Source organism: Akebia trifoliata, chromosome 6 (assembly GCF_017979445.1).
Source record: "Akebia trifoliata isolate Shusen 1 chromosome 6, ASM1797944v1, whole genome shotgun sequence".
In the NCBI taxonomy this organism is placed as follows: Eukaryota; Viridiplantae; Streptophyta; class Magnoliopsida; order Ranunculales; family Lardizabalaceae; genus Akebia; species Akebia trifoliata.
This window is the reverse complement of record NC_141380.1, coordinates 17,109,011-17,126,336: the sequence shown is the minus strand read 5'-3', so window position 1 is coordinate 17,126,336 and position 17,326 is coordinate 17,109,011.

Genomic DNA, 17,326 nt, shown 5'->3' with positions numbered 1-17,326 from the left:
TCATTCAAGAGGAGGTTCCTTATTAGAGGAATTTCTCCTTAAAGCCAGTTATTAGTTAATTCGTTAGTGCGCTTAAGGTATTCAAAAATTTTCTTTATTCAATTAAATTTAGATAGGGCGACTGACACCATTGCAGACTTGACAAACTAACTTGACTAAAACAAAATAAGAAATAAAAAGACAAACTTGATTACTGAATTGATAGAAAAAACTGGACTCAAGACTCATAAACAACTAAAGACAATTACCCACGATGGGCTTGATTACAGACTGAGAACTCGAGAAATTATTTCCAAGCGGTTGGGCTGAGTCTTCTTCTTCAGATTCTTTGCATTCTTCAGACTTATTTCTTCTCTTTTGGCCAAGACTGCATTTGGTGGTGAAAACCTCATTAAGGACCGTCACTCTGGTAAGAGTGGGGCTATGAGGTTTATAATTGACTGATCGGATGAGAAGGATTGGGTCAAACGAGAGTTGAGTATTGGATACAATGTTCAAAATCTGAGGAGGTTGGTAAATGGGTAGAGGGTTGGTAGTAACATTTGACTGCTTAGGGGCAGGGACAGTAACTTTTTTGATGTCAATGAGGTCTTGAACTGTATGACGAAGAGCGTCGCAACGATCAGTAAGATGATCAGAATTTTAGTGAAACTCACAAAATAGGTTGGGATTGTGAGAAGTGGGGACTAGATTTGGTAAAGGTCAAGGTTGGAGAGGTGCAATGAGCCCTTTACTTAAAAGTTTTTGAAAAACAATGCTCAAAGGCATACCAAGATTGGTGAATTTCCTACGCGGTCGAGGTTGATTAGGGTTAACTTGGTTACTAGGCATGATAGTAGATTGGACGGGTGTAGTAGACGTATTGGCTATATAGGCGTGATCAGTACTAGACTTGAAATTGGTGAAAGACTTTTTGAACTTGTTGTCAGAAGGATTGGAAAGGATTCCTGAAACGAAAGCATCTTCCAATTAGCTACCAACTTGCAATAAAGACTCGAATGTAGGAAGGTATTGGGAGACTAGATATCGGGCATACCCTTGCGAGAGATTTTTTAAAATAATAGTCACTTGTTCTTTTTCTGAAGGTCTATCCCACATTTGTGCAACCTTAGCCCTCCAACGACCGATGAAGTCAGTAAATGTTTCCCCATTCTTCTGTTTAGTTGACTCCAAATCCCTTCTCGAAGTTTCAATTTCGGTACTGTATTTGTACTGATGCCAGAAAGTCTTTGACATATTTTCCCATGTACCTACCATAGTTGGGTCTTGAGACATCAACCATCGCAGAGCTAACCCGGATAGAGTTCGTTGAAATAACAATGTCATCTGTTCATCGCTGAGCCTCATAGTGGGCATGTTAGTAACATACACCTTAAAATGCGTTTCTGCACAACCTACCGAACTTGTCCATTTCAGGCATCACAAACTTCTCTGGCAGATGAATTCTAGGGATACGGTTCAGGGCTTCAATGTCCACTGCAATTTCATCGATACCCTTTATACTCTTCATAGCTGACTCCAGTTGAGACATTCTGTTGGCTAACACTGGATTCTCATCAACATACTTTTCGTCTCCATCGAATTTGAAGACTTCATGGGCATGTCTCGCTGTATTCTTTTCTACCCTTTTTCCTTTCGGATCGTCAAGGAGATTGCCAGTTGATTCTGAAATCTGTTCCAAGACTTCCACTTTGCCCTTTATACTGTTGATATCATTGGCAAAGACTGTCAAAATCTTACAGATCTCTGTGAGCTCAGATTTTAAAGTCATTTCTGCCTGTTGACTTGGTACCAACGTTCGTTCTAACCGACTGGACTTACGACTCCAACTAGGAGGTGGACGCTTGAGTTTGGGTGCAATGATAACCCTGAAAACCCCATCAAAGGTGGATTACTAGTTACGGACCCCATAGTAGACTTTTAACAAATAGAGATTTCTCTTGATAGCATGGGTTAAGTTAACCCCTTAGATTCAAAATCTCTAACCAATGAAATATTCCCATCAAGAAATATTACATGAAAATGATTTACTGATCTTGTTAGGTATGAAATATTCAGTCCATTGAATTAAACTGGCCGATGCAAGGTGATTGGGACTATGTACCCATTTGAGTTTGGGCCGGTTCGACCCAATGGATCTGAATATTCCACTTGCATTACTTCATCTAATATTTTTAAGTCAATTAGTTTAACCGGTTCATCTGTTGATCCATAAGATCCATTTACCAATGGGGCTAATTGGTTTAACTTGATATTGACCAGTATGTCTCATCAATTAAGTTTATTGAGTTGGACCGATATTATGGGTTTGATTGGAGCGATGTAGACCGGTCCACCCACTTACCTTTTGATTGGATTAAATAGAGCAATCCAGAAACACCCACGATAAGTTCGAGTAGTGGCCTACAGGGAAGGTTTCTAGACTCTAAACTTACTATATGTAATGCATTTTATCTGGCCACCCTTGCCCAAATACACCTATATACCTCTCGATGCGTGGTGACTTGGTTTGATATACCGTATAGGTGATAATCTAAAACCTCAACTCACTTCTCTGAAACTAAAAACAGCCAGTTTGATCTCCAGTTGAGAGGTAGCGCACGATGCTGAGCAAGGGCCCACTTAAATACCTCTCGTTTAGAATAGACGTAGTCTATCCCCCTCGTACAGTAAGGTACAACGGGACAAGATCTCGATTAGGCACCGGTTTTGACCAAGAAGCGTAATTGATATATTTAGATTATCTTTTACATACCTATGGGTACGAGTCAAGAGTTGTAACTTTCATAAATGGTTTGGCATCCCACGAGGGGACTGACCACGTACTAGTACTACGTTGGCAAACAGGACATGTGACTGTGTGGCTCACAATAGGTTAAAGGCTTAGGTCGCTCCAGCCTGGGTGTATCGATATACCTTTCAGAGTCACCTGATCAGACGGTACTAATGCCCCAGTTTTCATGAATGACGTCGCATCTGCGAAGAGACCGGACCACGCACTAGTGCCACGTTGGCTATATGGGACGTGCAAGCATTAAACGTGCTAGTGGTGTGTGCAAAACAGGATAAGGTGTGGCCTTTTCCAAACAAATGGGTCTGATCATACTATTAACATATCAAAATACATAAATCATAGCATCTAAATCCAAATCAGGGCATGTACATCAAAATTAGGATCATAGCATGTGTATGAGATATCACATAAATATTTAAAAAAAATAAAATTAAAAAAATAAACAAAAAAAATTGTTAAAAAAAACATTTAAAATTTTTTAAAAAATTAAAAAAAAAAACGTTTTATAAAAAAAAACCGTTAAAAAAAAGTTACAAAAAAAGAGTTAAAAAAAATCGTTAAAAAAATGTTTTAAAAAAAACGTTCACAAAAAAAAGTTTAAAAAAATAAAAAACGTTAAAAAATATATATATAAAACTGTTAAAAAAAAGTTTAAATTATATATATATATATATATATATATATATATATATATTAAAAAAAAACTGTCAAAAAAAAGTTTTAAAAAATTAAAAAATCGTTAAAAAAAAGAAGAAAAAAAATAAAAATAAATAAAAAATAAAAAAAGTTTAAAAAATCGGTAAAAAATAAAAAGAAAATTAAAAAAATAAAATGTAAAAAAAAAAAATTTAAAAATAAAAAATGTTTTAAAAAATAAAAAAATAAAATATTTAAAAATAAAATAAATAAAATAAAAAAATAAAATATTTAAAAATAAAATAAAATAAAATAATGTTTAAAAAACGTTTAAAAAGATTAAATAAAAAACTTTAATAAAAATAAATAAATAAATAATGTTTAAAAAAATAAATAAAACTTAAAAAAAATAAATAAATAAAAATGTTTAAAAAAAAATATTTAAAAATAAATAAATAAACGTTTTTAAAAAAAATTAATTAAAAAAAATTCATAACACTACTTGTCTCAACGATTATCATCCTATCCTCGATTCAATATTTATTAAAATCTCAAATTATTTTGAGCCACCCAAAATAACCCTCGATTGGACCTTAAAAATTATAAAAAATTATGGCTATTGCAATGTTTGGGATTGATCAATTAGTTTATGCCATGCTCTTTAATTGATTTGCAATTGATCTTGATTAGATACATAGTTGATGTGTTTATTGGTGATTTTAATAATGTTATTGGATTGGTATTTCTTTTGGTTAATATTTATGTGAAATCCAATGTATGATGATATAATCAGGTCCATGGGCCCATTTGTTTGGAAAAAGGCCTCAGGCACACCCCACCATATTTTACACATACCACATGCACGTTTACTGTTTTGCACGCTTGGACGTCTAATATAGCCAACTTGGCCCGATCTCTTCGGAGATGCGACGTTATTCATGAAAACCAAAACTCCAGTCACGTACCTTAGGGTATATCAAATTGGGGTATCAGTACCGTCTGATCAGGTGACTCTGAAAGGTATATCGATGCACCCAGGCTGAAACAACGTGAGCCTTTGACCTATTGTAAGCCACACAGTCACATGTCCCATTTGCCAACGTAGTGCTAGTACGTGGTCAATCCCCTCGTGGGATGCTAAACCATTTATGAAAACTACAACCCTAGACTCATACCTATACAGTATATCAAAGATAATTCAAGTTCACCAATTGTACTTCTTAGTCAAAATCAGTGCCTACGCAAGATCATGTCCCACTGTATCCTACTGTACAAGGGGGATAGACTACGTCTATTCTAGACGAGATGTATTTAAGTGGGCCCTTGCTCAGCATCGTTCGCTACCTCTCAACTGGGGTTCAAATTGACTATTTTTAATTTCAGAAAAGTGTGTTGGAGTTTTAAATTATCACCTATATGGTATATAAAACCAAGTCACTACATACTGTCTGATTGAGTACGCTCGAGAGGTATATAGGTGTACTGGGCAAGGGTAACCAGATAAAATTGCATTGCACGTAGTAAGCTTAGAGTCTAAAAACCTCCATTTTAGGTCACGACTCGAACTTATCGTGGGTGTTCCCAAATTGTTTATGATGAATGAATGATGAATGATGAGATCAAAATGTATGTATGAAATCAGAATGTATGGTTGTCTTCAAGGATCAAAAATTTTATTTTGGAAATTAAAATGGGTGCACCAACCGAATAAAGAATCCATTTAAATCAAAATAGAAATCAATTTTTTTCTAAGTTCGGGTTTCAACCCATTTTAAAAGAAGAAAAATATTTTCTAGTAGAAAAGTGTTTTCAAAAAAAATGTTTTTCAAAAGAAAAGAGAAGGAAGGAAAAATGATTTACAAAAGATATATTTTTGCATGAACCTTGGAAATTTTCTTTTTTGCATGGACTTTGAAAATTTACTAAAATGTATTTTTCTAAAAAGAAAATGACTTGCAAAAAAATAATCAGATTTGTGAAAGTTTTATTCAATGAAAACATTATTTGTCAATAATTTTCAAGAGCGCAATAAAATTATTTTCCTTCTGAATAATTATTGCATGAATTTTCAGGGTTCATTTAAAATGTTATCAAGAGGGTAATTCTGGAATTGATTAAATTCACCTTCAATGAGGTTTAAGGGTTATCATTGCACCTAAGCTTAATCGTTTATCGTCTAGCTAGGGTTATAAATCCGGTCAGTTAGAACAAACGTCAATATCAAGTCAACAGTAAGAAATGACCTCAAAATTTCTCAAACATCGCCCAATTATTTCCTAAAGATCATAGTGCTTCAATCCTACTGGTTGTAAGCAATATCTCAGTCATCAGTTCTAATCAGACTCGTGTGGGTACTTGTCTTGAGTTTTCATGAGTCATTTGGGTTAGTTCGAGTCCTTTTTTTTAACAAGGTCATGTCTTCTTTAGATTGAGTCTACTCTTTTCCTGTTAAATCGAGTTAGTTTATCGAGTTTATAGAGGTGTCTGTCGCCCCATCTAAAATTGATCAGATAAAAAAAATTTGAATACCTTGAGCGCATTAACGAATTAACTAATAATCTGATAGATTTATTTCCTAAACAAGAAGATAAGAGTCGGGCTCAGCCTTTGATCGAGAAAGGGAAGGTCATTGACCTCGGAACAAAAACAATTCCTAGAGAAATTCAAATAGAAACCATCCTATCCCTAGAGGAACATGAAGGGATAATGGATTTATTCAGAAATTTCAAAAGACTTATTCACAAGATCCTATGAGGATGCGTTAGGTGTAAGCTTGGGTGTTGTTCAATATGGAATAGATACTTGTCTGATAAAATGAAAATATCGATAGAAGATATTACAAAATGTATCGATGTTGTCCTCATTGCATCTCAAATCGAAAAGTTCATCAAAGCAAATGTCATAAGCCGATACAGGGTACCTTTGGAATTAGTTTCTGATAATGGGTCATACTTCAAAGTCGAGATTATTACTCTATGTTCAAACTTCAAGATCTAGTATCACAAATCATTTTCCTACCGTCCTCGGACCAATAGAGCAGTTAAAACAACCAATAAGAGTCTCAAAATAACCATTGTGAAAATGTGTCAATCGCACTAGGATTAGTCAGAGAAGCTACCATTCACACTATGGGGTACAGAAACAGTCTTACCAGTTGAAAGGGAAGTCCCATATCTCAAGCTCTTGATGGAAAATCAATTGCTAGAAACAGAATATGTTCGTCATTGGGTATGAAGAGTTAAACTTGATTGATGAACTTCAATTTAGAGTTTTGTACCACATGCAAAATTATCAGAAAAAAGTCACTCTCACGAAAATCAAAGTTCACCACTTACAAGTAAAGGATTTAACCATCAGACTTCGAAGAAAATTGATCACCCCTCCTCGATCATAGGAGGAAGTCTGAACTTAATTGGAGAGATTCATCCATTAGCAAGGAAGCACTACTTTGGAAAACCATCAGATTTTAAAGAGAATCGAGTACTTATTTTTTACCCCAGGGGGAAGTTCAAACCTAATTGGAGAGATTCATTCATTAGGAAAATACTACCTTAAAAAATCGTCAGATTTCAAGATCATGATAGAATTGGACTACCAAAGTCAACCAACCTTGACCAGATCAAGCGATACTACATTTAAGGAGGCCATATTTGGCCGAATCAATTTTTCTGCTACCCAGTTCAATATCTCATTTCTCAGCCCTTTGCAACCTTTTCAAAATAAATAATGCCTTTTTCTTGTTCAGCCCGATCACCTAACCTAGGGGAGGGAAGATTCGAACTACGTCTTGGTCTGATCCCAAAATTCTGGGGTATGTAGGCAACTTGAAAAGTTACTTTAGGCCCGATCACATCAAAATAAAAAAGTAGATTCCCCAACAAAGAAAAAATCTAAAAAGAAAAAAATTCAAAAAAATAAGCAATATCATCCAAAATGGAGAAGAAAATTCAAGGAAAAAGAAAACAAGTTAAAAGAAAATGCCACACAAGGGGCATTTGAGTTTTTGAGCCTTAAAATCCCTTTCTTTTTATATTCAGTTCTAAGCTTACCCATAAAAATCCTCCTAAGTATTGTGTGAAAAATTTAAGGAAGGTAGTAAAGCATGATCAGACAACAATTTCATAAGTTAAGAAAGAAAAAAAAAAGAGAAAAAAACCTGATAAGTTGAAAACTTGAAAAGGGCGACTTAGGCAAAAATTAAGGCAAGCTCACAAGGTTGAAAATCTGAAGGGACGACTTTGGCAATAATTAGAATAAAGAAAAAAGGAAAAAGCTCGCTAGATCGAAAACCTGAAAAGGCGATCTAGGCAAAAACTAGAGCCAGCTCGTTAGATTGAAAACCTAAAAATGTGATCTAGGCAAAAGTTAAAACAACAAAGAAAAATAGAAAAAAAAATTTGGGGATTAAAAAGCTAAGAGAGGTCCGAGCTGAAATATCAGAAGTCCGAATAATCATGTTCAATACTTAGCTTAAAGGAGGCACGAACTCAGAAGCCATAAGTATCTTGTCTACGATCGATCTGAAAATTTTTACTTCCCCAAGTGAACCAATGGAGAGAAGGGTGAATTCTATGATGAGCCTCAAAAGGAAATATTTTATTCTTTTGAGCCTGACTCAAAATCTTCAATAAAATTAATCAAAATTAAAAGTTGGATCTTTATTGCGCTTATGGTAATCAAATATTTCAAACCTTCATACAAGGTGCACCTTCTTTCTTCTTTGATATGTAATTTTCTCCTTATACTAGGGGCATTTTTTTTAAATTTTTGCATGATGAGTTCAATTATCTCCAATGCCATGTTTCCTGTCAAACTAGGGGCATTTTATTTTTAAGGTTAAGCAATGTTAATCCTAAAAGATAATGGGAATCCCAAACTTAAGGTTACCCTCTTGATAACAGTTTTTCAAAAAATCCTTGAGATTTAAAAGAAATAAACACTCAAGTTTTAAATTCATAAAACTTTTGGATAAAACCTTGAGGTTCAAACAAAAGCACTTCGGATCTCACATTTAGTTGTGCCCAGAGATTAACTCGTAACCCTTTCACCTAAAATAGGAAATAGGGTATTCGTTCTTTCCTAGATCTATTCATTTTCAAATTCAATCACTCTTTTCCAGATTCATTTTCAATCGTTCTTTCCTAGATTCATACCTTCATTCTTAGTTTTATTTAGTCAGATACCGTCGAAGGATTATCTTGGATTTTACTCAGTTGCTGCCTAGGGTTAACTTGGATTTTACTCAGTTGTCGCCAAGGGTTATCTTGGATTTTTCTCAGTTGCCGCCAAGGGTTATCTTGGATTTTGCTCAGTTGCCGCCAAGAGTTATCTTGGATTTTACTCAGTTACCGCCAAGGATTATCTTGGATTTTGCTCAGTTTCCACCAAGGGTTAACTTGGATTTTACTCAGATTATGCTCATTTTTGCTCAGTTGCCGCCAAGGGTTATCATGGATTTTGCTCAGTTGCCGCCAAGGGTTATCTTGGATTTTGTTCAGTTGCCACCAAGGGTTAACTTGGACTTTGCTCAATTGCCGCCAAGGATTATCTTGGATTTTGCTCAGTTGCCGCCAAGGGTTAACTTGGATTTTGCTCAGATTATGCTCATTTTTGCTCAGATTATGCTCAGTTTTTTTTAATTTTTATTTAGTTTCACACAGTGCACACACGTGCACATTGCAATTTTTAGTCAAGGAGAATTTTCTAAAATTCAAGGATCTGACACAGTCAGTGAGAGCTTTCGCTCGAAGACCTGACAACTTTTTGTTTGGGGAGAGTTTTACCCTCAAGGATCAAAACTCCTCGATGAATTGCTAAATTAGGCTGCAAAATGAATTGTCACTAGCTTTGACATTCAGATATCGTTCTACCTATCGAAATAGATTTGCTATCTAGTTTGCTTCAACCCTCTATCAAAGAGGGGCATCTGTAGACACCCCATTTTTGCACGTACCTGATTGATCAACTCGTCAATCCGGTTGCAATGGTTCCCAATGATGGATGTTTATTCCAATGCTTTATTTTGTTACTAGATATGTTTCAGAAATTCAGATAAGGTATCTCAAGCTAACAAAACCTTAGAAACCGCACTACGCTAGGAAAATATAACCTCAAAAATATAGAAATCATCATCTTTCAGATAAAAATAAACTTTATGATAAAAATATTTTTAAATGACCAAATTACCAAAATACCCCTAACCTCAAAACATCCTTAGAGCCTACGTTACGCTTAGAAATATCCTTTCAAACACATAAAATAACAAATCGAAACCAAATAAGTCATTTTGCCAATTTTCACATAATTTGACAAAATTATGAAAATGCCCCTCATAAAGTTCATGACCATTTCACACAAATTTTTTTATAAATGATAAAAACCAACATTCCTATTGAATTCCTTACAAAAAATTGATTTCAAAGCATCCTAGAACATCAAAAATCGACTTAAAATGCAAAAGAATCCTCTCTGAGGCCAAAACGGTAATTTTACAATTTTAATAATTAAAAATTTTGAAATTAATAATTAAAATATTAATTAATGTAAAGTGAAATCCTAATTAAAATCAAGTAAGACTAAAGTCAAAATATTGAAGTTAATCAAGTAAGACTAAAGTCAAGAAATTAAAGTCAATCAACTAAGACTAAAGTCAAGATATTAAAGTCAAAATTTTAAACTCAATTAAGTAAGACTAAAGTCAAAATCTTAAAGTCAATCAAGTGAGACTAAAAGTCAAAACCCTAATAGAATTATAATTAAATAATAACTCTATCTAAAACAATCCTAATTAAATAATAACTCTATTTAAAATAATTATAATTAAAATATAACTCTACCTAAAACAATTCTAATTAAAATATAACTCTACCTAAAACAATTATAATTAAACACTAACTCTACAATTCTAATTAAATACTAACTCTATCTAAAATGCACTTAAAAAATGTATAAATAAGGGTCCCTACAACCTATTTTCGTATAAAAAAATAAACCCTAGAAAAAGTAGGTCAAAAAGCTTCTCTAATCTCCTATAAACCCTAATTTTGAAGTCCCAACTCCTTACCTAACTTCTATACCCCAATTTTAGCTCAAAAAACACCTAGAAGCTCTTCAAAAAACACCAAGAAATCTAGAAAAAAAAAGTCAGAAGATTCAGATCTAAGAAGAAAGTACCTCGTCTTGGAGATCTGAAGCAAACTGGCAACAGAACGAAGCGAGGAATACTGTACAAGGAGTTGTTCTATCAGATCTGAGGGAAAAAAACTATTGCGTTCGAAAAAGATAACTATTTTTATTTTTTTATTATTATTTAGGTCTTGTTAGCAATGTAGTTTTATTTGGGAATTAGTAGAGACCGACATTTGTCGAGTGGGGTTGGTGCCTAAAACCTTCCAACCCCGTAACGTGATCTGCGGACCCATATTTTTCTTTCGTAGATTAATATTATTTACCTTTTTAGAGTCGATATTCGGTTCTTAGACCGTAATAACTAGGTGGCGACTCCCAAACCTCAAAAATCAAAAGTGGATCCGTGCACCCCGCGGATCGATGGCGCTTTCAGTATAGTTGTCCTCAAGGATCAAAAATTTTATTTTGAAAATTAAAATGGGTGCACCGACTCAATAAATAATCAATTTCTTGTAATAATTCATAATGACCCAGTCCATCTCGACCCAAGAATTATGGTGGGCTCGGTCATTTAAATCAAAATGGAAATCAAATTATTTTCTAAGTTCAGGTTTCAACCTATTTTCAAAGAAGAAAAATGATTTACAAAAGGAAAGTGTTTTACAGAAAAAGTGTTTTCCAAAATAACTGTTCTCTAGGAAAAAATGTTTTCCAAGAAATTTTTTTCCAGAAAATGTTCCATAAGAACAAGATTTTTCAAAGAAAATTTTCCAAAAAATAAAATAAAATAAAGGAAATAATTTACAAAATGATTTGTTTGAATAATGACTTACAAAAATATTTACATAGACTTTGGAAGTGTACTAAGATGCCTTTTGGTGTCAAACCAAGATATTAGTTGCAGACAATAACTCGATCGATCAATTAGTCAAAACAACTGTCATAAGGATGCACCCTGTAGAGAAGATCAATTTTGGAAAATTCATGTTAAGGACTGCTCTCTTCTTCCATGAGTTTGAGATAGACTGGAACCTCTTACGTGCTATGGCTAAGCGTTGGAACCCCTACCTTCACATATTTCATATTGGGCATATGCACTTGTACCCCACTCATGAGGATTATTGTGGCATTATGGGGATATTCACTTCAAGACCTCTAGTCAGGCCCTCATTGAAGATAGGATATTCTGGTGACCTCGCCACAGGGTTGAACATTTCAAAAGAAGAAACCAAAGTCCTAATCCATAACGGGAGATTGGACTTAATACCTTTATTGGACCCATATCGATCCCGCAGTCATCCCGTCAATGTAAAATCAGAAGCCTGGCGAGCAACTAGAGACTATCGATTGTGCCTAGGAATCCTAGCCCAATACATGCTGACCTCCAAAAGTGATGGCCAAACTATCCCTGAGTCCTTCTTAGATCTAGCCTCTCAACTCTCAAGGAAAGCCAACCCAGTACCTCTCATCCTAGCTGAAACTTTCTCAGGTCTAGATGCTAGAAAAAATAATGAGCAGGAAAGCTTCAAAGAAAGCCCCCACTTACTCTATATGTGACTGTGTGATCATCTCAAAATTGTGGATGTTTCTTCAAACCTCGAGTATGGGCCAGAACACTTTTTCAAAAGAAACCTGTTAGTGCGTCACAACTCAGTCAAGGTTTGGAGCAAATGGTTGGATTCTCACCTTGCTTGTCATATCGGTTTAAGATGTCCTTGTTCGATGACTGATCCCCCTGTTGTAGGAACCAAAGGATCTTACTATGTCCGTTTGATCGGAATAGAAGAAACATCTTTCTACCAACCTGCATTGATCTTAGAGCAGTACGACGTACCCATAAAATTATCTTTACCTCAGTACAAAGCTTTCTTCCCTCCCAAGCCATTGACGGAAAAGCTAGTGCATCTCATTGAGAAAGCTTGGAACAAACGCACCTTAGGGTATCCAGACGGACCAGCAGAATTCAAAGATCCAGTTGTTAGAGCCCAAAAGGATCAAGCCGGATAGTAATCCTGATGACCATCGAGACAAAGCCAAGCGTCCATGTAAAAAATAGTTTAAGTCAAATTTGTTGAAAGATGTTTTAATAAGAACGTTTCTTTGTCAATCATTTTCAATAAAGTTATTTTTCTTGTTAAACATTTATTTCCCTTTTGAATGATTATTGCGTAAATGGATTATTTAATGGATTGGTGCACAAACTTCAATAAAATGACTCATTAAAATGTTATCAAGGGGGTAACATTGAAATTGATTAAATCTACCTTTGATGGGGTTATGTAAGATTATCATTGCGTCCAAACTCAAGCGACCACTTCCTAATTGGAGTCGTAAGTCCAGTCGGTTAGAACGAACGACTGCACCAAGTCAACAAGCAGAAATGACTTCAGAGTCTGAGCTTACAGAAATCCGTAAGATTTTGGTAGGCTTTGCCAACGATATCAATAGTATAAATGGCAAAGTGGAAGTTTTAGAACAGATTTCAGAATCTACGGGCCATCCTTTTGACAATCAGAAAGGAAGAAGGGTAGAAGAAAATGCAACGAGACGCACACATGAAGATTTTGAACTTGACGGGGATGAAGAACATTTTGATGAAAATCCGGTGTTAGCCAACAAGATGTCTCAGTTAGAGTCAGCTATGAAGAGTATAAAGGGTATCGATGAAATTGCAGCAAGCATTGAAGCTCTAAACTGCATCCCTAGAATTCATTTGCCAGAGAAGTTTGTAATGCCTGAAATGGACAAGTTCAGTGGGATAGGTTGTGCAAAAACACATCTTAAGGTGTATGTTACTAACATGCACACTATGGGGCTCAGCGATGAATAGATGACGTTATTATTTCAGAGAACTCTATCAGGATCAACACTATGTTGGCTGATGTTTGAAGATCCAGTTATTGTGGGTACTTGGGAGAGCATGTCAAAGGTTTTTTGACATCAGTATAAGTACAGTACAAAGATAGAGACTTCAAAAAGGAATTTGGAGTCAACTAAGTAGAAAAATGGGGAACATTTACTGATTTCATTGGCCGTTGGGGGGCCAAAACTGCCCAAATGTGGGATAGGCCATTAGAAAAGGAACAAGTAGCCATTATCCTAAAAAACCTTACACAAGGATATGCTCAGCACTTGGTTGCTCAATATCTTCCTATTACAAGCCAAGAGCCAACTCAATGACACTTTTACCTCTAGGGTTCTTTCTAACCCCTCAGATAACAAGTTTAAGAAACCCTATGTTTCCAAACCTAGTACCAACCATGTTTACATAGCCAACAAGTCAGCTACCCCAGCTCAACCCCCAGCCCGAACTAATAACCATGTTCACCCAATTCAACCTTGAACTCTATGTCAGTTTACCAATCTAGGGATGAGACTCACTGTAGCTCTTCACAAATTGATGAAAAAAGGGTCCTACCTTTACCAAATCCCTTGCCAGCTGGACACAACTCTAACTTGTTCTGCGAGTTCTATCAAAACTCTGGCCATCACACTGATCGATGTATATCACCTTGCGTCATGCCATTCAAAATCTTATTGACAATAAAAGGGTCCCAATCCCTAGCCCAACGTTACCAAATGTCACCACTAATCCACTACCCACCTATCAACCTCCACCAACCTTGAACATGGTTTCACACACCCTATTACTATTTGATCCCGTCTCTCTTATCCATCCAATTCAAGTCAAACCGCCTAGTTACCCCCTTGCCAGGATAACTTTTACTGATGAAGTTGTCATCACAAACTATGAACCATTTGATCTAACCTCGAATGATACGTATTATCTATCCCCACCTCATTACAGTCGCCCCACATTCACTAGTTATCTTTTGGCTCAAATGAACCCAGAGAGTCTTGTCTCCTTGACAGATGAAGATTTATACTTGTTGACTGAAAAAGATGAGCCTTTCTCCCTCTCCTGTAATGAAGTTAGACATATGACTCGAGGGGGAAGAGTCTTTAAGCCACCAGAACTCCGTGTTAACAATCTTGCAATCTTGGCGAGAAAAGAAATAGATCCCATTAAAGAGAATATTGAAAAGATGACTCCGTGATCAAGCATTTGAAGAAATAAGGGGCCAATATCTCAGTTTGGGGTTTACTCATGGCTTCTACTGCTCATAGGGAGGCTGTTATCAAAATACTAAACATAGCCCAAGTCTCCCATGATACTTCTCCAGATCAGCTAGCCAATATAGTAGGGGCAACTTACGTAAAAGATATCCTATCCTTCTCGAACTCAGATCTCCCAAAAGAGGAAGCAAGCCACACTAAGCCTTTGCACATAACAATCGATTGTAATGGGATGAGGGTACCTCTAGTTTTAATGGACAATGGAAATGCATTGAATGCATGTCCTCTAAAGACTGCTATCTGCCTCGGGTTTAAGGTTGAAGATCTCAAGCCTACCAATCAAGGTGTTAGGGCCTATGATAACACCAAGAAGGATATACTGGGAATTTTGTACCTTCGATTGTCCACAGGCATAGCTGAATTTCCTGTGAAATTTTAGGTCATAGACATCCAGTCTTCTTTTAATCTATTATTAGGGAGACTGTGGCTACACCATAAAATCAAGTTTATCAAAGATGGGCTAGTGATTACTCTTCATGGAGATGCTAAAATTGTGGGAATTGTAAACAGTACTGAAGCTAAGAGTGAGTCGTTGCTTGAGATTTAGCCAGAACAACATGGAGTAGAGCTCAGTGAGTTCGAATTTGAAAAGATATGCTCAATCCAATGTGATCAAACCATGAAAGAATATTTTCCAATGGAAAATACTCCTAACTGCTATATAGCCAATATGTTCAAAAAAATGAGATTTTTCCCTGGTATAGGCCTAGGTCGCAAGCAACAAGGTATTAAAGAGGCACCAACAATTAAAGAAGTCATCGGCACATTCGGGTTAAGATATAAGCCTACTAAGGAAGATTGGACCCAATACTGGAAGACAAAGCGGGACAAGGCAATTGCAAAAAAGCAAGGGCGTACCACAGATCTGATTAAAATGAAGTCTTATCGTAAGATCGCTAATGGCTATTTCGTGAAAGAAGGAGAAGACTTTCGTTATTGTGGGTTCTTAGAACCGTTTATTGATCACATCATAGGTACTCGACTGTCGTGGTTTGAAATCTTCTTTGGCATGGAATGGCCTGAAAAGGAAGTTGAAGACTGGCAGCTCAATCTAGACTCCCTCAATATTGATCAGTTATTCATTGAAGATCACAGTGTCCTAGTGTTGTCAGTTGAGAAGGGGATCTTAAATCCTTAGTCTATAATCAAACCCGCTGTTGGGTGTCTCTCTAATTATCATGTAATTAGTCATGTGCTACACGTCAAGACTGGTTCTGTCAGTCCTGTTCAGTCCGACATGATTGATGAGTCCTCTATTTCTGTTGAGTCAGATAATTTAGTTGTTTCTACTGAGTCAAGTAAGTCTGTTATTTTTGTAAAAGTCAAGTGAGTCCGTGAAGTCTACAATGAGTTCTGTTACCCCATCTGTTTTCAATGAAATGAAAGAAATTTTTTATTACCTTGGGTGCAAAAATAATTTAACTAATAATCTGGCTTCGGAGGGAGAGTCTTTTGACGAAAAACCTCCCCCTGAAATAATCAAATTACTTGAGCAAGAAAATCAACATTAGGCTCAACCTCTAATGGAGGAAGTAGAGGTTTTCAACCTCGGGACAAAAGAAAATCCTCAAGAAATTCGGATTGGGATCACTCTATCTCCCGATGAACGCAAAGGAATAGTAAACTTACTAAGAAAATTCAAAAAGGTGTTCACGTGGTCTTATGAGGATATGCCAAGAGTAAGCATAGATATTGTTCAACATCAGATTCCATTATATCCTGATGCTCGGCCAATCAAGCAGAAACTTCGACACATGAAGTTGGAATAAACTCTAAAGATTAAAGAAGAAGTTACAAAACAGATTAACGCTAGATTTTTGGAAGTAGTAGAATACCCTGAATGGATTGCCAATGTCATCCCAGTGACTAAAAAGGATGGCAAAGTCAGAATGTGCGTGGACATTAGAGATATGAACAAAACGAGTCCAAAGACAGTTTTCCTTTACCACACATAGATGTTCTAGTAGATAATACGGCTAGGCACGCTTTGTTATCCTTCATGGATGGTTTTTCAAGGTATAATCAGATAAAAATGGATCCTCAGGATATGCAAAAAATGTCCTTCATCACACAGTGAGGAACCTTTTGCTACAAGGTTATGCCTTTTGGTTTGAAGAACGCTAGAGCCACCTATCAAAGAGCAGCCACGACTTTACTGCATGACATGATACACAAGGAAGTCGAAGTCTATGTAGATGATATGATAGTCAAATCTAAGGAACGACTGGGGCACGTTACTGCATTAGAAAAGTTTCTCAGAAGGATTCAAAAGTACCAACTCCGTCTCAACCCACATAAATGTGTATTTGGAGTAACTTCTGAAAAATTATTGGGATTTGTGGTTAGTCAAATAGAGATCGAAGTAGACCCTATGAAGATTAAAGCCATCCAAGAAATGCCACCACCTGAGACTGAAAAGTAGATTCAAGGTTTTTTAGGTAGAATCCAATATGTCAGTAGATTCATCGCTCAACTCACCAATGTCTGCAAACCTATTTTCAAGCTTCTAAAAAAAAATGAACCAACAATTTGGAATGAACAATGTCAAAAAGTATTCGACCAAGTCAAGAAATATCTCTTGAACCCGCCTATTTTGATTCCACCTACACTGGGTGAACCACTTCTTCTTTA